The sequence below is a fragment of the Ceratotherium simum genome, chromosome 5 (genome assembly GCF_057802395.1).
Source record: "Ceratotherium simum simum isolate JZ-2026a chromosome 5, ASM5780239v1, whole genome shotgun sequence".
NCBI lineage: Eukaryota > Metazoa > Chordata > Mammalia > Perissodactyla > Rhinocerotidae > Ceratotherium > Ceratotherium simum.
In genome coordinates this window covers 64,381,523-64,402,846 of record NC_141904.1, presented here as the reverse complement: position 1 = coordinate 64,402,846, position 21,324 = coordinate 64,381,523, and the positions used below count along the sequence as shown (strand labels likewise).

At 38.8% G+C, this 21,324-nt stretch overlaps 1 protein-coding gene across 1 annotated transcript in view; it reads right to left on the bottom strand.

The window, feature by feature from the left end:
* Positions 1 to 3,858: 3,858 nt before the first annotated feature.
* LOC106803103 (uncharacterized) overlaps positions 3,859 to 21,324 on the bottom strand; it is a 300,006-nt gene continuing 282,540 nt past the window's right edge. The window contains exons 3-4 of the transcript XR_015552240.1: positions 16,553 to 16,716; positions 3,859 to 4,340 (exon numbers count right to left, since the gene is read on the bottom strand). The gene's annotated coding sequence lies outside the window, so the exon portion shown is untranslated. The remainder of the gene's footprint in view (positions 4,341 to 16,552; positions 16,717 to 21,324) is intronic.

Sequence of the window (21,324 nt, the reverse complement as noted above, 5' to 3'; positions counted from 1 at the left end):
AAAGGGAAAACAAATCTCTCCTTTTTACGAGAAAGTGCCCATTACCCATTACAATTACGTAATTGGGAACTTTGTAGGAGGTAGTCAGCCTCTAGTTGCAACACATGTTAGAGCTTATAGACCTGGTCTTTTGGTTTCTTATCTCATCTTGCTTCATGATCTCGTTCCTGCCCTATTTTAGCCTCTCTTGATGTATCACTCTTCCAAAGGGTTTGTGCTGTTTGTATCAGTTCCTATATCCCAGCTCTGTCTCCTTTCAGACCTAGAAACTCTTACCAAACCAAGCCTCTTCTGGTCTGAGGAAAAGAAGACTCTACTCTGACATTCCAATCTTGAAAGCTGCCTCTGTTCCTGACAACTTCGATGTTTTTCACAGGCACAACCATCCCCAGAGAGGCAGAAAGGGTAGGATGGAAGAAATCATCAGAAATGAGTTTGGGCACACAGGTGACTCTCTCCTTTTTGTCTTTAGATCACTGGAATTAGTGAAAGCTTCTATGAACTCATGGAATTTTCAGCCTTTGAAATTCCCAGACGAAGACAAGTTGTCTTTGAAGAATGCTTATTTTACAATGTGTGTTTTTCCTTAGGAAAGGAGAAAAACAGAGTGGGTCTCATTAGAGGGATAGATGAGGCTTGAGGATAACTCCCTTTTATTATGGACTTGCTGTGTCCTAGGCATTGTGCTATACACTTTACATGCTTTTTCACTTTTGACCTTCACAGCAATATAGCGGTAAATGAACTATATGTAATCTCGTTTTACAAATGAAGACCCAGACATAGAATCTTGGAGAGGCCACTTAACTTCCCTAACATCAAACCACCAATACGTGGTTAAGTCAAGAGTCAGTTCCATTTGATACCAATGAAACTCTTCTATAGCTCATTAATACCAGGGTCAGGGTAAAAATCATAAATCAAACATATGTATAAAATATTAAACATAGGATTTATCCTTGTACATTCATTTTATAGCTGAACAAACTGAGGCAGAATCTGTGGGATTTGCCTCAAAATCACTAAGTGAAATAAGTGGTGATGTGAATTGGAACTCTAGTCTTTTGAATTTTATTCCAACCTTTTTTCCAACACAGCATGGTAATTCCAAGAGAAAATTGTTCATCTTTGCATTGGCTTGAGTTGTTTGGTTAAAACCCAGTGTATGAAGAGTCATAACATAGAGATTTTAAAGACAGAGTTATAACACTGGCATTATAAAAATATTTAATTCCATTAAATTAAAAAAATATTTATTAAAATATCTATTTGTGTCCTGTTATTGATTACATTATGCCTTTTTTGCTACCTGGATCCCAAATAAACTATTCTATTGCCAGACCAAAACAAAAGATAAAGTGCCCTTTCAATTTCAAGGAAATTGTCTTGGGCTGTCTAGATTAACTATCTCATCCTGAAAGATGTGTAGATGTGTAACTGGTGACAATACAATAGGAAATGTCTCTTTCCTCAAAATGCCCTGTTAGGATATGCCTTTTGAAAGAGAAAAAAAAATTAGTTTAATTGTAACCATGTAATCATTGAAAACAATCTTGTTTCAGTTGCCATCACTGCAAATGCAATTATGGCTGATTCTCATGAGTCTGTACTAATGGGAAGAGGGTGTAACATGGATGGTTGACAGGCTCAGATAATCCAAATAACTGACTTTCAGCATTTCCCCCACTAAACCTATTTAGCAGAGTTGCTAGCAAGTAATGGAAACTGCTGATTCTAGTTTCCTTCCTCTCCTCCCCACACCCAGCGCCCCCAACCCCAGTCACCCTTTGACGGAGATGTTAGTGAGCAATAAAATGGCCAAAAAGCTGTGGGAGGAAGAAGAGAGAAGGAAAAGTCGATCAATCCTTGAATAAATAAGAGCTATTTCAATATGATGCTTTTGAAATGGAAGATCTTGCTCCTTGTAGAATATTGTTTTGATTGATATCCTTATCACATATACTTGTATAATAAGCATATCTCAAATGCAATTTTATTAAATTCCTATTACATAGGTGAAATGTGAATTCACTTTCTTTATTTAAAAAGATTAAACATTACAGATATAGTTGAGGTTTTATTTGACCTCTTCCCTCAGTTTTAGACCTTCCTCCTTTTCTCAAAAGGAACACAACAATCCTGACACCTGTTTACAATGATATGAAATGTGGAGTTTTTAATCTATCCAGGTTTTTTCTATATATTTACGTAGAAATTTAGTCAGAGAAAATAAGCATGTCCTTTTGTTTTGTTTTACAGTAATAATAGACTATCTCTATTGTTTAGCTTTGGGGTAGACACTGTGATGCATTGCCCATATCCCTCTTCAGTGAAGGACTCATTGCCTCGGCTGGGAATGCTATTAGCAGACAGTCTTCACCTTCAGCCCCCTCAGAGACTGCCTCGGCCTTGCCCCTTTTAGAGGCAGCCAATATCCAATAACTGACCCAGTTCCATTTGATACTAATGTGTAAGTTCTTATGCAAGTTCAATGCAAGACTATAAATGTCTTGCCACATTGGCCCAGCTTGAGACAACTCAGAATAAACTTTCCAGATTCAGAGATCTCCGTGGAGTGACTAAGGCTGCTATTGGGGCTGCATCTCAGCTCAACTTTTTCCTCTGCCCAATCCTGCTTCCTCAGATGTCGACAGCAAGAATATTTCTTAATAAATATCCTGAACAGTAAATTGCATCTCACAGTCTACTTCCCAGGGAACCCATCCAGTGACATGCCACTTGCTTCTTTTTTCACTCAAGGCTGGGCCACTGATCATCACGTAGGCTGCCCGTGAACCTCACATCAAGTTGTTAATCTGTCGAAATATTTATTTAGGGTTATTTCTTATGGGAATTAGCCTCTCTTATTTATATATGAAAGAACTCTTTGGTTGTTCCCAGTTTCTCACTATTGCAAACCACATTATTCTGAATATTTTGTACATATCTTCTTGAGTGCAAGCATTTCTCTAGTGTTAAATACAGAGAAGTGGAATTGCTAGGTCTTGGGATGATGCACAAACTAAAATTCAATAAATATTGTTGCACCATTTTCCAAAATGGTTATACCAATTTCTATTCCCACTAGTAGTATATGGGAATACCTCTTTCTCATATCTTTCAAACACGGGATTTTAAGGGAAACTCTTCATTTTTGGATGAAAAATGTTTTCATATGTAGTTGAATTTTTTTTTTTTTTTTTTTTTTTGGTGAGGAATATTGCCCCTGAGCTAACATCTGTTGCCAATCTTCCTCTTTTGCTTTGAGGAGGATTGTCCCTGAGCTAACATCTGTGCCCATCTTCCTCTCTTTTGTATGTGGGATGTCACCACAGCATAGCTTGATGAGCAATGTATAGGGCCATGCCCGGGATCTGAACCCGTGGACCCTGGGCCGCTGAAGCAGAGCGCATGAACTTAACCACTACGCCACCAGGCCGGCCCCTGTAGTTGAATTTTAATTAGTTTCATATATCAAATTCCAGGACATAAAATTTAAAAAATAGTAGACACTTGACACTTTCAGTTTAGTCTCTTTGAATGTAGTCCTTGATGGTGCGTGATTCATGCCACGAAGTCACTCACTCTCTTTTCTCCTAAACTATACTGCCTACATACAACTCTCCTCCAAAGTCGGAAGGTATCACATATGCCATCTAATTAAATTTTACTGTATCTCACTGAGGGAAATGAATGGCTGCCGTAGTCTTCATGTATCTGAGATTAAACAGGTCATGAGGAGGTATCCTCGGTGAATGTCAAAGGTCTATTTTATGGGTAGAAAAACATGCAGGAGGGTTAAGCTTCTATTTCAGCTTTAAAAAAAATTTTAAAAAGCATATAGAGCCATAGGTCGTTTAAAGGTTTTAAAAAAACAAAACAACAACAAAATCTGCATTCTGGGTGGCTGCTTGCAAGGCAGCTGTAATCACTTGGCCGAATCACATCTTGCTCACTGCTCCTCCCTGAACTTCCTTTGTCCTCAAGCTGAGCATAATGCAGAGGAGGTCTGTGTGGGTCTGGGACAAGATGGAATTTAGACCAGCTGTTTTCAAAGGTTACATTAGAAACTCTAAAGGCTAAGAGGTTGCTGTGAAAACTGCCTTCTAAAGTCAGAGTCCCCACATAATATCACATGTCTGTACCAAGAAACTATGGTAGGGGTGAAACTGGTAACACACAAATCTTCCCAAGATGAACAAAATGTTAGGCCCTATCGATGAGGCACAAGGACATATTTGACTTACCAAATATCTTCCATTTTTGTGGTTTTTGAGGTTGCAGTAGAATTCAAACCTCTCCGGGTTCAAGTTCATCTAGTCTTGACAAAATATGACTTCCTGTGTCAGCGAAAGAAGGTTTTGATTTAAAAAAAAATTGAGGGCAATTAGACGAAATAGTTCACCAACTATAAATGAATCAAGGTTATACCGGAATATACCGGGGTCAAAAATCTGGGAACGAAACACAAGTGATGGACTGATTGGGGGTTTCCTCGGGCCTTACCACACTGGAAAACCCTGAGTTCCTGTACGTCTCAGACTTCGTAAAAGGGCAAGATGACAGAGCAGAAAAGACAAAGAGGGCTAAATGGGTATACATAAACATTGGGAAGAACGCTTAAATTTGGTCTCTTCTCGTGCAAATGTGTCCCTTCAAAGTGCCATCCTTTCTATGATGATATATATCGTTTGTTCATTTAGGCAACAATACTGTGCTCACTCCATGTCAGGCACAGTTAGAAACTTGCTCTACAGCAGAGAGTAAAATAGATACAATCTCTTACAATCTTTGAGTGAAGAGATAAGAAAATAAGTAAACACAACTATTCATAAACAAATACTTGCAAACTGAGATAGTTGCTATGAGGAAAGTAATTGGGGTGCTCTGATGAAGAATGGAGGAGGAGACCTATGTAGATTCAAGTCGTCAGGGGAGAAGTGTCTGAAGAAGCACCATCTGAATGGAGACCTGCAGAAGGAGCCAGGGGCCAAGTTTCCCAGGCTGGGGGCTGCTCATGTGAAGGCTCTGAGACAGAGAAGAGCTTGGGCTGACTGGAGGCTATGGGGAGACTGTACTGGGGCAGTGGGAGAGTGGTTAAAGCAGGGGCCAGATGGTCCCAGAGAATGAAATGGCACTGGAGAGTTTTAAACAGGGAGGTGACATTGTCTGGATTTACATTACAGAACTATCACTCCAGCTGCAATGTTCACACTTTATTTGGAGGAGGACCTGGGCTGGGAAAGGAGTACAGACAGTGGAAGCAGGGAATTGAGATAGTGGACAATTGCAGTAGTTCAAGTGCAGCAGGGCAGAGGAACAAAAGTGAGATGTGTTTATTTATCTGTTCCCTTGTCATTGGCTGTACTCATCCAGACCTCTGTCAAAGCTGACATGAATGTGAAATGTTTGTATAAGTCTGATTGTATTGCGTGAATTCCATTAAGCATTCTCAGGGGAAATTACAATTAGTGAAGCCAGAAGGCCATTACTATGGCTTTAAGCTTTGTCAATTGCTAGAGACTGCAAGCATCCAAAGCACCACATCTGTGAGTATAGTAACGTGCAAAATACTTGAGCTTCTGGGGTTTTGCAAGTGTTTGCGTGTGATGTGTGGTGCACGTGGTTGCCATGGTAGTGAGCTCTTCGGGCAAGAATATTAGGAGGTAAACTTGCCCTTGGTCTCTTTTCCATTTCCTTGACAAGAGGTTGCATGGAGGAGGCAGAAAATAACCAATGTAATGAGTTTCTGATTTTTCTGTGTGTATGTTCATGGAATATCTGAAAAGCAAGGAAGGCATGACATCTATTTCAAATGGCAGCATGTGAAGGCTCAAGAGCTGTTAATTTTAAAGCTCCAGTGGAGACTTTTGATTGACCTTACATGTTCCACTGCTTGTAGATAGGCTCCATCAAAGCAGACATGTTTTGAAATGTGCTGGTCCAAACTCTACGTGTAAATTTGTTTTTATTTCAGTATTTATTTGTCCATCAAAGATGTCTGTGGAGTTTCTAAGGGTATTCATTTATTGTTTTGGAGAAAGTAAGGAATTGGATGTCTTGTACAGTATGATTGCCAGGCACTATTGAACAGCCATTTGAGATCTGTGGTCATGAATTTAAAGTGATGTCAATCAGCACTTTTAAACAGTCACAATGCCATATTCTTCTGAGGCCAATAATATCTTCAGTGGGAGTTGCTTTAATTTATTTTCCTTGGTATCTGTGGTTTGAGTCATTCTTTCATTGAGTGATAGATATTTCTTGAGCATCTATCATGAGCCAGGCACTGTGTTGACAGAATCCTCAGTAATAAGCTAACAGAAGCAGAAGTAAACAAAAGAGAAGATAAAAGTTAGGAGAGAGGGATGGAAAATAACAGGAAAAGAGACTTTTAAATCCCTCTGGTGTTCACTTCCTAGTCTGCCATTTTCCATCTATATGACCTTGGGTGAATTACTTAATCTATGTCATTGTTGCCTTCTCTAAATTTGAAGGCTTAATTAAACTATAGAGTCCTTGGTGGCCTTTCAGAGAAAGGGGTAACCAAAGGGCTGAGTATGAGACGTATTTTATATTTCAGATATCTCCAAAACTGATAAGCTCCAAGGATTCTGGTATCTTATTTAATAGGTTGCAACATCAAGAAACTTCGATAAAGTTCTTCGAGGTTGAGAACTTGGTGAAGCTTTCTGTTCACAAAAGGAAAATGAAATGACTGTTAGCAGGCTGATGGGCTCTGAAATTTTCAGTTTCACCTAGAAAACAAGAGCTCAGGATCTTGGGGGCTTTAGAAATTGCGTGTGTGTGTGTGTGTGTGTGTGTGTTTTATGTTGAGTTGTGTGTGGGCAATGTTGGCCATTTGTCTTTTTTTACACCAAAAATATAAAATATTTGGACCAGAGGAAATAAAGCCCCACCTCATTTGATTTTACTTTTGCTCATTTCTGGGTCCCCATGCTGACATAATCCCAAAGGCTAATTTAGCCAAGCATCGCTAATCCCCTGGAAGCCTCAACAGTCAGCCATATAATTCAGTGCCACTCTACTAGAATCTTCAATTCAATTTCTCAAGTTTGTCAAGGAGAAGGATTAAAATGAGTTTGTCCCATTAAGTAGAAACAACACTGAAAGATCTAAAATAATATAGAACTTATCACCCATGCTGATACACCAGCCTTTCCAACTCCATTGTCTAGAGCAATGTTTCTCAATCTGGGGCAATTTTGCCTCCCAAGGGATATTTGCAATGTCTAGACACTTTTTGATTGTCATGACTCATGCGTGAGGCAGGCAGAGGCCAGGGATGTTTCTAGACATCCAACAATGCACAGGACAGCCCTCACAACAAAGAACTTTCTGGACCAAAATGTCAGTAGTGATAGTTGTAAAGTTGAGAAACCCGGGTCTACATCACTCCTTCAACCCCATAATCACATGTGCCAATTTCCAGGGTTTGTAAGCATGCTAAAATAAAAAGTTAAATATTTAATCTAATTTAGATTTTGACATGGTACATCAATAGGTTTCTGATGCAAAGTGCTTTCAAGTTTGTAACATCAAATGTAAAACAAGTTCATTTTTAATAAAAATAATAATAATCTCTTACATATATAAGGTACTTTATAGTGTGCAAAACAGATTTACATATATTGCCATGTTTGATTGTCACTTCAATCCTATTAGAATTATAGCTGGCATCTAACCATTTTATAGAGAGGGAAGTATTTTTGCCTATTGAATCTCTTGAAATGGCTTTTCAACTTGTTATAACATCTTAATTATTGAGGAGTCACCAATAAATCTGTCACATGTCAAGTATTTCTAGAAGGAAATATTCAGGGTGTGGGCTGCTTATGTCTCTCCCACTGGGAATGAGTGAACTCACCCAGGAGCAAAATGGAACTTTAGGGACTGCCTTGGAAGTGGTAAATTGTGTGGTATGCCACAATTGTGCCACACATCTGATTTATAAAAATTCATATTTTTGGAAAGCAGCAAATGATATTAGAAGCGATTTTCTTACTTGAATTGCCTATTTTATAGAACCTGAAACAGAAGAGGGTTATGGTCAGGGAAAATTCCCGGCTTCTGAGTTACCCTTTGTATGGCTTTTCCATGCTGTGATCCCTAGAGCACAACTTGAACATTTAGTGAAGAAAAGATCAGGGAAATCAGATGCTGAGCTGTTGTTTGGGTCTCCTTGGCAAGCTAAAAATTTATAAACATAAGTGTGTCAAGTCCATTAGACACTCAAAGGACCATGTTTGATTCTGGAAAAGTCTTGAAGACAGTGCCAAGAGATTATCAGGCCAGAGACAAGGATTCAGAAGAGTATGCCGAATGTGAAATGAATTCTTCCCTTGTTTAGGACTGGCACAGAGTACATTGCTTTTGAACCCACGTTTTAGCAGGAGGCAGACCCCAGGGTGAAATGCTGGTTGGACTACTTGCTAGCTATGTGAAATTACAGCAGGTATAAGATGATGTTCCATTTCCTCATCTGCTAGATGGGGATGGTACTCTCTGGAGCAGCAGAGAAGTCTAAAGGTGTAACGTAATGGACTTAGCACAGTGCCAGGCTCATTGGAAGCACCCGACGACCTCAAATCCTTCTAGAAGGTGCTGTAAAGTTCTGATTATGGCCATTCTTGCTGGTGTAATCTCTTTTTGTGATATTTCCTTGGTATAAATGTATGTTCACTCTTTCCTGTGTACAATGCCACTGTCCTAAATCAGACTCTTGACATGTTTTGCGAACAGCCCATGAATGAGACCAAACCTGCCCTCTACTTAAAAACCCTTCAAGGAGTCTAACTTTCCTAAAGGGCAAGTCTTCCTTTGCTTGCCCTTCAAAAGTTGGGGCTCCCTAGGGTTTTCTCTATATCCCACTGTTTCTCTTTCATGTTCCCTGATGCTGTATTTTAATAAGTTTTGTATACACCAGTGTTGATAGCAGCATTATTCACAATAGCCAAAGGGTGGAAGCGACCCACATATCCATCAGTGGAGGAAAGGATAAACAAATGTCGTAAATACATTCAATGGAATGTTATTGAGCCTTAAAAAGAAAGGAAATCCAGATACATGCTACAATATGGGTGAATCTTGAAAACATTATGCTTAGTAAAATAAGCCAGATGCAAAAGGACAGATATTGTATGATTCCACTTATATGAGGCACCTAGAATAGTCAAATTCACAGAGACAGAAAGTAGAACAGTGGTTACCAGGGGCTTGGAGAAGGGGGAATGGAGAGTGATTTCTTAATGAGTACCGAGTTTCAGTTTGGGATAAATGAAAAAGTTCTGGAGATGGTGATGATTACACAGCAATGTGAATGTACTTAATGCACTGAATCGTACACTTAAAAATGGTTAACATGGTAAAATTTTATGTTATGTATATTTTACGACAATAAAAAATTTTTAAATAAGCATAGTAAAATAATAACAAGGAAATTGCTACTATTTATTGAATATTTACCACATACCAAGCATTAGGGTAATCATTTTATGTTTAATCATTAATTTAACCCTTATATTAACTATTGGAGATGAGTGCTATTGTTTTTTCCATTTACCAAGAAGAAAATTGAGGCCTTGAGAGGTTAAGTAAGCCCAAGGTCACATAGCTAGGAAGCAGCAGAGCTGAGATTGAAACCCAGGTATCAAGTTCCAAATTCTTAATCACTATTTTTACTCCTTCACCTAGTCCCTGTATGTTGACAACTGTGACATTTTGAATCTTTAGCCCAGACCTTAGAAGAACAATGATCAAGATGATAATAGTGATGCTTTACTAACATTATTTTCAGTCTCTCAAAAATTATGAAATAGTTCCCATCATCCCAATTTAAAGATGAGAAATATGAAGCATGGGGAAGTCAAATAACTTGTTTAAGTTCACCTATCCATGGTAGAGCCAGGATTTAAACCTAAGTCAGTCTGATTTAAAGCCATATTCTTAATATGACTGCCTTCTTGAATATCTCACAAGCACTCTATTCTAAGATAAATTCTCTTTTTGTCATACTTTAAAGTTTCTGAACTGGGGATATACCTTACAATATCAATACAGTGTTCTCCCTACACCCCAATATTAACTTGATGGATGGCATTTGTAGAACTCAGGACATATGGTATTTATCACTCTAACCCCAGGGCCTAGAACATTGTAGGTGCTCAGCTTAAGTTTATTAAAACATGATCAGCCCCGAGATTACCAAAAACTGGCCAGTAGGTAAAGGCCTAAATGACAGAATCAGGAACTTGGGTAAGAAGATCAAGAGTGAATAGGAGAAATCCTCTAACAGCCAGCCCTCAATGAGTCAATGAGATGTTTCTGAGGCCAGGAAACCTTGGCTATCCCAAGGCTGACTTAGAGAACATAACCATGTAATTGTGAACAGTTAAAACCATTCTATGTGCCTTTTGGTCACCCCTTTTATGGCCACCTTTCTCTATGCCTGTGCTTCTTTCCCTTCTCAGGGGGCATCTCTGCCTCATGACTAAGAACTGAGACCCTCAGTGGCCCCTAGTCTTGTCGTGGGCAGTGGTGTCTTGCCTCCACTGACATTGCTGCCTCTTTACCAGTTTTACAATTGCCCTCAGAGACTGCAGAAAATGGGACTGGACAACCTGGAGCCCAAACACAATTTCCAAGACCTAAATCCCTGACCCCCGTGGAGATCCTAAGAGATGCGGTGGAATGCAAACTCCACCAACTAAGCCAGTCTGCTTTGTTCTGTGAAAGAGTTCTCTAACAACCATGAATCATTAGGCATCATAACGAAAGGGCCAATTTTCCTGCTGTAAAACCAGCTTTTCATAAAAATAGGCATCCTTGATGTCATGGGTAGAATTAAATGACCTGAATGCAACTTTTTAACAAAGGAAATAGTGGCAAAAAGTTTTTGCCTTTTTTATTTCCTGGAGTATATCTTGCCTGTACTCAGATCTAGATCTGGAACAATTTACTAATTGCCTAATAATAATTAGACATTACCATGACAACCACAATGTTCAAAAATTGCTGGTAGCAAAAGAAATCACTTCCCAAGGAAAAATTTTTGTTGAGAAAATACATGTCATTTTTCAAGGCGTAACAAAAATAACGGTTATCTTAAAATATACTATAATTTTCCCAATTAGTACTGATAATGTCAATCCAAACTGCAGTTGAAATTTCAATGTGATGGAGTCATAATGAATGTAAAGGTTGACCTGACTGGTATTATCTTATAGAAGAAGAGGAATGAACCTGTGCTTGGAGAGTTCCTTGAATTACTCTAGTCATCAAATATTCATGCTATAAAAACTCTGCAAAATGATATTTCCTAAATAAATGTCAAGAATCAGATGGCATTCAGTGAATGATTCCAGGATGAGTGCAAACGGTGTTTCTTTAATTAAAAGCAAGCAAAAAATGATAGCTAATGAAATGTCTTGATGGGACAGGGAAAGCATAGGAAAGAAAGAGTTCTAGGAAACCTGTCAGAGAATTGGAGTCTGATTCTGAGGAGAGGGGGACTAGGGGCAACTTCCTCATTTCTGCAGAGCCAGTTCAAAAAATGCCAAATAGTAAAATACTAGCAAAAGTATTAGCAAAAAATACTAGCAAAAATGCATCCACAGAAGGGAGAGCCTTAGCATTCCTCTAAGGGGAAGGAAGCTGTAGTAAATGTAATTGGGAACATATGTTGCTATTATTAAAAGTAATAATAACTAGCACTGAGAGAGTGCCTCCTCCATGCCAGGGAGTTTAATAAGCACTTTGTGAACAGTATATCACCAAATTAAGCTTGTGTAAAGGGCACCAGCAAAGCACAAAAACCTTTTTTTGCCAGAAATTGCTATTTTGCATTTCCAAAAAAGCACTGAATTAGTCTCAGAGGAAAACACGGAATGTTGCTGTGAACTACCTTTGTTCATATTTTGAATTGCTATTGTTTTTATTTTAAATTACATAATGGGAGGGGGGAGGCAGCACCAGATTCTCTTCAATATTCAAAAGCTCTAAAGTTTTGGCCCTGGTCACTGGGTCTCCCTTGCCACTCCCTAGTTAACTAGTTAACTAGACATCAGGTAATCCCACGAGGAGGAGGAAACCGGGGCAAACAACTTTAAATGAGATTGGAGCACCTGTCTCCCTCCTACCCTGAACTTGCTCTGAACCACTTGACTGGAGAACCTCCTGTCCATCCTGGATACACTGCCTGTTGCAAATCCCCCTTGTTGTTTTTATCTGAACTTTGTGTCTGATTCCATATCATCACTCCCCAGGATATTTCTACCCAGGTTGAAAACACACACCCCGCTTCCAGGCATCTGCTTCACGTTTCCTGGATGGCCCAGTAATGTGTTTGTTTAGCTCACTTCGCATTAGACTATAGATTTTGCCAGTGGCCTTTTGAACACCGGCCTCAGGATGTTTGTTTTTGTAAGTTTTTGTCTTATCTCACTTCCTCTGAAAAAGCCTCACTTTTCACAGCTTGGCTGAAGCCTGAATAAGCAGCTCTCGGAGCCCTGCCTAGACATCTTGCCAGTGTGTGAGGCTAAATTCTTTGCAGTTTGAAAATTATAACCATTTTGCTTTGTTGCATTTCATCAAATGGTCAGAAGAGCATTCCAAGGACATGGATAAGCATATAGTAAACTGCATTCTCTCCCCATCTTTCCATCCTTCCCCCGACTCCTCCTCTCTCACAAGCGCATGGAACCGGGATGAAGTTCAGTGATTCTCAGATGCAAGGGAAGCACCTGGAAAACGTCTTAAAATGCAAATTCCCAGACCACGTCCTCAGAGACTCATACTCAACAGCTGGGTGAGCCCTGGGAATTGGTCTTTTTAAAAAATGTCACCCTCCTCCACTGCCCCCATCATTTTGATGACAGTTTGTAGATCTGAACATGAAGAACCTCAGTAAGAGTGGTTAAAATCTTGCACTCGAATGTCTCAGATCTGGCTTTGGATCCTAGGTCAGCCATAACCTGGCTGGGTAAGCTTCTGAACTCCAGTTTCCCTCAAATGTGGATAAAAGAAAAAGTTTTGTGAGAATTCAATGGGCTTGGCACAAAGTGAATGCTCAACAAATACTAGCTCTTATTTTTAAGTCATTACATTCTAAAGAAAACAGTAGAAAACAGAATCTTATTAATAGTCTTCTATGTGGAGAAAGTGGTCTGAGTCTATGTAAAAACTGAAGGCGAAACGTGGACCAAAATATGAAAGATAGAAAGTGAGTGCCTCGCCATTTTATTTCCCATAATCTACAGCTCATGCCTCTCCCTTCACTTGGTACCCTCTTCAGTCCCATCTTCACTCAGCATCCTTCAGGAAGTTTCTTGCATTTGTTTCAAGGTGGCCTTCCTGACCCCTAGGTTAAATCCACAGCCCCGGTTACTTCCTCTTGATGTGCTCATCAAGTGTTATTATTAATTACTAGTTTGGCATCTGCCTTTCTGCTAAACTGTGAGCTCCACTAAGAGATGGGATCTTGTTGCTACGAGCCTTCTTGTCAATGGGAGGTTCATAGCATGAGCCTGATACAGATCTTTTGAGGAATAAATAAATATAAGGAAGATTTTTAAAAAATTCTTTAGTGCTGTTCAACTATGACATAGAGTCTTGGGGGTACTGACTTGCCTGTCACAGCAGGGCCATTCAAATGGACCACTTGGATATATTGCTAAGGAAATCCCTGCAGGGAACTTGGTGACCAGTTGGCCAAACAGTTTTCCAGAGGACTTCCAGGAAATCTGGGGCAGTTTCTTGAAAAAAGTCATAATGAAGAGCTCTGTTTTGCCATTGGCAAGGAGTTGGACAAATTGCACAAGGAAACGCCAGATGACAGCATCAATTTTAATTATGTCTCAGTGAAACACCTAAGGTACCATTTAAATGATGCACAGCCCACAGGACCTCCAAACGATGAAGGCAGAATTAATGAAGTAGAGACAGAATGATTCCATTTACCAATATACCCCCAGCCTGGCTGCATTTAAATTTTTTTCCTTCCTCATATGGAGAAATTTTAGCTTGGCATTAATATTCCCACAAAGGAAAGGTGATTCACCAGCTGAATGAATTAAGCATTCTACCAGACTTGGTCTCAAAAGTTGGAAAAACAGCAAAAATCACACATTATTTCAAGTCTGGAAAAGCTGAGCTAATATTTTTTCTCCATTGTCTTTTATTTTCTGCTTCTGGCCAAAAATAGAAAGCCACTTTTATATCCTTTTAAACGTGTTTCTTAGGGAAAAGGCACCTTCCAAGTGGAAGCAGGAGCAGAGAATAAGCGCTAAGTTCTATTTCTTTTGGCATGTCGACTTCATTTGAATTTTGCTAATATGGCTGGAATTTCCATTAATGCAAAATAATAGGCTACCTGGAAGCTTAGAAAAAGTGAAGGAAGAAGGCTACATAATTCTTAGCCATGCTCTTACTCAATTTAGTCCTTATTACAACGTAACTAAACTCCATCTATAGGACAATCCCTCTGACTGAATGTTTATATTCCATTATTTTCAAAGAAAATCAAGAGTGACAGTTATGTGTGACAAGCATGTGAGAGTACATAGATAAATTATGACTTTATTCTTCATTTTTTTGGCAAAGTCATGGAGATGGCATTTTTAAGGCATTTCTACACATTCCTTTAATCATTTCTTTGAGCCCATTTGTTTTCTTTGTTCTGGGAAAGAAAATACATTGAAAACAAAGACAAAGTGTACTCTCTGGCCAAGTATTAACATTTCCAGCAATAGACTACCTCTGAGTTCTGGAGGGTCATTTTGCAAAGGCCCTGAACTTAGTCTGGTTGATGAAAACCCCTGATACTTGTTAGTAGTTTGGGCTTCATCAGGTTTATCACTTGCTGTAAACACAAGGAAAAACCAGTGTGGGAACAACCATATCATCAGATGGGAAAGTATGGAAACATTGTGTGGAGATAAAAAATTCTACATCACACTTTCGATGAAGCCCGTGCAAAAGAAGAGCACACTGTCTTTCCTGCGTGGATAAAACAGCAAGAGAAGGATTACTTTACTGAAGCAATTTCCAAAGTGTATTTTGATGATATCTATGGTCAAAAAGATTTTGCACAATAACTCCATACTCCTTCTACTTTTGAAGAGTCATAAGGCATTTTAGTCAATTAATGACCCTAGGAATTCCTGAAACCATGTATACTCTTATTTAGCTTTTCCCAAATTCACTTTACACCTATTTTACAGCACACCTATTAGCAAGAACTAGACTTCCATTGAAAAGTAGTACCTCAACCCACAAGCTCCTCTCCCACTCCCCAGCCCTTCTTTTCTTCAGACTTTATTTAATGTGAGAATGACCTATAGTAGTTCCAATACTTTCCAATCCTTTGTATGTCATGATACCTATAGACAAGTAAAATAAAAATTACAGCAGTTGCACGCCACACATATACATATAAAGGATCAGTAACGTCTTTTTTCCACTTAATGTTTTTTGACTATCTTTGCCTGCCATAAAATATTCTGTGAATTCTTCTATTCTATAAATTTATGAAGTGCTGGGCCAGACAGGAGGCCACAGCCCCAAGGGCTGAGGGGACCAATAGCATGGGGAAACCCACTGTACCACAGTGTACCAGTTGGGAATTCCATTCTGATGAGCTAACAAGTATGTACAGGGTGAACTCACCCTGGTTATTGGGAATATTTGTGCACTGACTGTGGAGACCTCTGTACTCACCCATCATTTGGTGTCTTCAGGTACCTACCCAGTGTGAAGTCAGTCATGAGCACTATGACTAGTGCCCTTTGTTTCACTGCCCACCCCCCCCCCCCAAACATTTTACAGGGAGCTGGTGCTATGTCATCCCAATGACTACCCTCATTTCCTATGTTAGGTTCACTTCATTCTTCCTGTCTTGGTTTCCAAAAGAGGCAGCGGACCAGATGGAAGAGAACTGAAGGATGATCTATCAACTCTCCCTGCAACATTTGGAAGATTTTCACTCCCTTTTAATTAGGAGCAGGCTGTTCTCAGAGGATCGCCTTTGCCTCCCACTGCCCTACTTGCTTCCAAAGCAGACAGCCAGAATTTGATTTTACTATCAGAGCTAGGACTCTGGGAAAAAGGTAACCAGGTATGAAAAAAGTAACTGGCAGGGAAAAGCTATATTCAAATAGACTGATGGGAGCTGATAGGAGTTGAGGTGTTTTCTAAATATAACTATTCACTAATACCAGGTTTCTTATTCCCATTTCAAGATCTCCAGGCTTTTTTCATTGTTGTTATATTTTCCCCAATAGAATTTACTATCTCCATTTTATTTCCTTTAAAAGTAATCCATATTCATTGCTCAGAATTGAAATTATACAAATGAGCAAAACAAAGAAAACAAAAATCACTCCTAAAACCACACCCAAATAGAATCATAGTTAACATTATAATGTATTTCTCCATATGTATAATGTATTTCTCTTTTTCCTTGCGTAAATATTTGCCATTTATTTTAAAACATTGGAATAGTTGTGTATAATGTATTACAAATATCTTTTCCCACCTTGCTATACACCTCACTTGTCTTTAGGTGCCATGAAGTATTCTTCCATGATATCATTGCTGCAGGCTGCATGAACTCCCTTCTGTGGCTCTGTGTGTGGTGATGTATTTGATCCATTTCTTCATGTAATCCAAAGTAGTGGTTCAGTGTTTCAGACTTTTTTCCTATTATAAACAGTGTTATGGTTAATACCCCTGTAACTAAATCTTTAACACACACCTTTGACTTTGTAATATTTTTGCTTAATTTCTTCTGAGATATAACAAACACAGAAAAGTGCATAAAACATTTTTACAGTTAGTTGAATAATTCTAAAAACGAACAGCGACAGTTGCATAACAATGTACTTAATGCCACAGAACTGTACACTTAAAATGGTAAATTTTATGTTATGTATATTTTACGACAATAAAAAAAAACGAACACTGATACAATTACTACCCTGGGCCAGGAAAAGGTCATTGCCAGTAGCCCATGAGCCTCTCCCCATCACAACTCCTCAGGCTTACTCGGAGGTAACCACCATTGTGATTTCCTTCTTTTCTTCTTAGTTTTACCGAATATGAATGAATATCCCAAAATAATCTGTTTTTAGACTTTTATAGAAATGGAATCATATTTTTGTGTCTGACTGTTTGGCTCAATGTACATTAGTAAGATTTATCCATGTAGTTTGTTCATGTACATGGCTGCATGGCATGCCACTGTATGAATATGCCATAATTTATCCCTTCTACTCAGAATAGACATCCCAGATTTGTACCACTACTAACAGTCTGCAATAATCCTAGGGCACATGTGCACCCATTTCTCTAAGGTGTACCCCCAAGACTGAAATCCTTGAGTCATGGGATAAATATATCTTTAACTTGAGTAGATAATGCCAAAATAAGTGATTATATTATTTACATCATCTGTGTATGAGGATTTCAAGTATTCTACACTCTCCCAACATTTGATATTTTCAGAGTATAAATTTTTTGTCAATCTATTGTACAATCTATTGTACGTAGATGTACAATAGTATTTCATTTTGGTTTTTATTGGATATGCCAGATTATTTATTTATTCTTTTTTTGTGAGGAAGATCAGCCCTGAGCTAACATCTGATGCCAATTCTCTACTTTTTGCTGAGGAAGATTGGCCTTGAGCTAACATCTGTGCCCATCTTCCTCTACTTTATATGGGACACCACCACAGCATGGCTTGACAAGCAGTGTGTCAGTGCACACTCGGGATCCAAACTGGTGAACCCCGGGCCGCCGCAGCGGAGCGCGCGCACTTAACCGCTTGCGCCACCCGGCGGGCCCCAGCATATGTGAGATTAATGAGGTTGAATACCTTTCATATATTTATTGGTGATTTGGATTTTCTCTTTTATAAAGCAAAAGACTTGACTCTTTTGCAGACATTTTTCTATTGTCTATTTTTTTCTTCTTGTTTTGGGAGAGATTTTTTACATCTGAAAAACAAGCCCTTTGTTGGTTATATGCGTTTCCCCAATTTATAGCTTTTCTTTTCACTCTCTTAATGGTGTCTTTTGATAAACAGTTTTTTTTTAATGCAGAGAAATATACAACCTTTTCCTTATAGTTCTTTGTATTTTGTTTAAGACATTCTTATCTACCCTGCACTCATGAAAATATTGTTCTATATTATTTTCTAAGTTTTATAATTTATCACCTCCTATTTGGATTATAAATTAATTGGGATTTTGTATATGATGTAAGGTAGAGGTATAATTTCTTCTTCTTCTTCTTCTTTTTAAATATATGGATACCCAATTGTCCTAGCAACGTTTATTAAAATCTGTCCTTACCCTACCAAACTGCCATGCTACCTCTGTCATACAGCAAGTGCCAAATGCCCATGTTACATGCATGGGTCTGTTTCTGGGCTCGCTGTTCTGTTCCACTGGTCTGTTTGCCCAACCCTGATCCACAGTTAATTCTAGTATACAGTAATTATTGATCCCTGGTGGAGCACACCACTCATATTGTTTTTGTTGTTCTTGGCTCTTATTCATCTTATTCATCCTTTGCAATTCCATATACATTTTATATTTAGCTTATCATATTGTTGAAAATTTTGAAAATTTGATCGGGATATATTATATTGGAGGAGAATTTCTATCTTTACAATATTAAGGCTCTCAATCTATGATCATTTATTTAGGTCTTCTTTACTGTCCATTAATAATACTTTATAATTTAATCAGTAGAAGTCTTAACTCTTTTGTTAGATTTATTTTTACATATTTTGATGCTATTATGAATGCTATCTCTTTAAAACTTTTATTTTTTGTTTGCTGGTATACAGTAGTACAATTAATTTTTTATATTAATATTATATCTAGAAAACATATTTAATTCTCTCATTAAGCCACATAATATATCTGTAGTTTCTTTTGGGTTTCATACATATAAAATCATATCATTTTTAAGTGACAAATTTGTTTCTTCCTTTCTAATCCTTATGCCTTTATTTCTTTTTCTTGCCTTACTGCACTGACTAGAACCTTCAGTATAATTCTGATTAGAAGTGGCAATAATGGGCAACTTTGTCTTTTTCTTGATCTCAAAGTGGGAATACACCTTAAAGTATGATAACTGCTGGCGTTTATTTTGTAGATCTCCCGTATTAGATTAATGGAGTTAGGCCCCTCCTATTCCTAGATTGCTACAAGGTTTTCTATTTTATGGTGAATGAATATAGAATTTTTTTCAAATGCTTTTTCTGCATTTCTACATCCTTTGAGATAATCTTATGAATTTTCTCTTTTAATGTTTCATTTACCCATCATTTTGTAGCAAACCAGGCCAGTATTTAGTGGATTAAAAGAACTTCCATTTTATTACCCCTTACACATCTGTGGTTGGGAGGGCTCAGCAAGGTGGTTCTTCTGCTCCTCTTATGTAGGTGTCCCCATGCAGTTGCAGTGAGGTGGTATCTGGGGCTGGAGTCATCTGGAAGCTCATCTTGGATGTTGGAATGTCCCAGATGGCTCATTACCTATCTGGCACCTTGGTGGGGATGGCTGGAAGTCATTGCAGCTGGGATGCTGGGATGGCTGGACCTCTCTTTCTCCATGTAGTCTCAGGGCCTCTCTCTCTCTCTGTGGCCTCTACACGTGGTCTCTCCAGCTGGGTAGCTGATTTCTTACACGGTGGCCCAAACCACAAAGCAGAAGCTACCAGGCCTTCTTAAGGAATATTACTGGAACTGGCACAGCATCACTTCTGCCATGTTCAGTTGGTTAAAGTAAGTCACAGACCAGCCCAGATTCAGAACCAGAGGGACTACACAACGATATGATGCCAAGAGGCCATCTTTAGAGACAACCACAATATATTAATGTGGTGAATTATGTCAATTAGATTTTCTAATGTCTACTAGCCTTACATACGTGGGAAAAACCCAACTTGGTCATAATGAATTATCTTCCAATATAACGTACTATTTGCTTAGGTTGGCTTATTTCACTTTTTCATTATAATATATTTTAAAAAAAATTGTGGATCGCTCTTGCCCTTAAAAACAATCCAGTATTACTCTTATATGAAAATAGCTGAGGCACCAAGTTCTTTCCTCTCCTAATATATGTCCCAAGATGAAACTCCTTTGATCTTTCCATGGAGGGGATGAGACACTGAGACAATTTTATTGCTCCCAGCATGGCAGGCATCAGAACTTGAGAAGCCATGATTTCACTCGATGACTCACTGTCACACTAGCGTATCCTGTTCCCTGCTGATGGTGCCACCTTTTAACACAACAGCACTCAGAACACCCTATATCGGTAATGAGATGAGTCTCCCTGGCTGCCCCCTATTCTGTGCAACCTCACAATGGTTGCATTGGAAGAATTATGATAGTAACTTCCTGCAGTCCTACAGTGCCCAACAAATGGAGGGTGACTCATGCCTCTGACAGGGAAGTGAATGTTTCTTTTCAATGCTTATATTGGTCACTCTTTCCCTGTTTCCCCCCCACATTTGCTGATTCCATCTTCCACTAAGTTTATGAAAAGATTGGAGGACATCACTATAAGGTAATTAGGATAGCATTTAGATACTATTATAGTAGATTCTATTTGAAAGATTATAATTTAGTATGTACCAGACAATATAGATATATATATATATATTTTATATTGTGAACAAAACATGGCCACAAACTTATCAACATCCCTCCCGTGGAGAGGTGAGTCTACGACTCCTCTCCTTGAATCTGGGTGAGCTCAGAAACTGCTTTGAGCAGGAGGATACGGAGGAAGTGATGCTGTGACTATTTGCAGGTCCAGGCCTTAATAGAGTGGCAGCTTCCACTTCCTGTCTCTTGGAACACTCATTCAGGGAGAACCAGCTACCATATAAGAAGTCCAACAACCCTGACATCACCATGCTATGAGGAAGCCCAAGTTAGCCACAAGGGAATAGAGAGACCTGACTAGCTCCCACCCAGCTATTCTGGCCATCCCAGCCTGGGCAGCAGACATGTGAGTGAAGAAACCATCAGATGATCCAGACTCAACCACTATTTGTTGATACCAACTGACATTGAGATTATAGGAGGAGATATCAGTCTGTTTATGAATAAAGATGAGTCAGTTTTGATCATGTTGTGTTTGAGGTGCTGTGGGACATCCTGCTAGACATATTTAGAGGGTACAGATCTTGAAATTTAGGGTGAATAAACTGGACTGAAGATATAGACCTGAAAGTCCTGAGTGTGCTATTGTTGGTTTGCAATACCACTGGGTGTGGCCCCCC